Here is a 588-nt window from a genome sequence, read left to right as displayed (position 1 = left end):
ATAGAGGCCTGTCAGCGCCAACCCCCTGGCTCCCATGTATCGCAGCCTGAAGGTACCTTAACCTGATGGATCTGGACAAACTCGGTACCATTTTGAAGCGGATGAATGGGCCAACCCGCATGCAAATCGGCAGGTCGATAGGCCCGAAACTTTTGGAGAAAATCCAGAAGTAGCAGCGGATGCCCCTTCTTTCGCTTTTGTGCAGTAAGTCCCATAGGGAGCCTGTCAGCGCCAACCCGCCTGGCTCCCATGTATCGCAGCCTGAAGGTACCTTAACCTGGATGGATCTGGACAAACTCGGTACCATTTTGAAGCGGATGAATGGGCCAACCCGCATGCAATCGGCAGGTCGATAGACCCAAACTTTTGGAGAAAATCCCAGAAGTAGCAGCGGATGCCCCTTCTTTCGCTTTTGTGCAGTAAGTCCCATAGGGAGGCCTGTCAGCGCCAACCCGCCTGGCTCCCATGTATCGCAGCCTGAAGGTACCTTAACCTGGATGGATCTGACAAACTCGGTACCATTTCGAAGCGGATGAATGGGCCAACCCGCATGCAAATCGGCAGGTCGATAGGCCCGAAACTTTTGGA

This window comes from Patiria miniata, unplaced genomic scaffold (genome assembly GCF_015706575.1).
Source record: "Patiria miniata isolate m_02_andy unplaced genomic scaffold, ASM1570657v1 HiC_scaffold_13, whole genome shotgun sequence".
NCBI classification, from domain to species: domain Eukaryota; kingdom Metazoa; phylum Echinodermata; class Asteroidea; order Valvatida; family Asterinidae; genus Patiria; species Patiria miniata.
The sequence above is the reverse complement of the archived record's forward strand: the minus strand, read 5'-3'. Positions refer to the sequence as shown.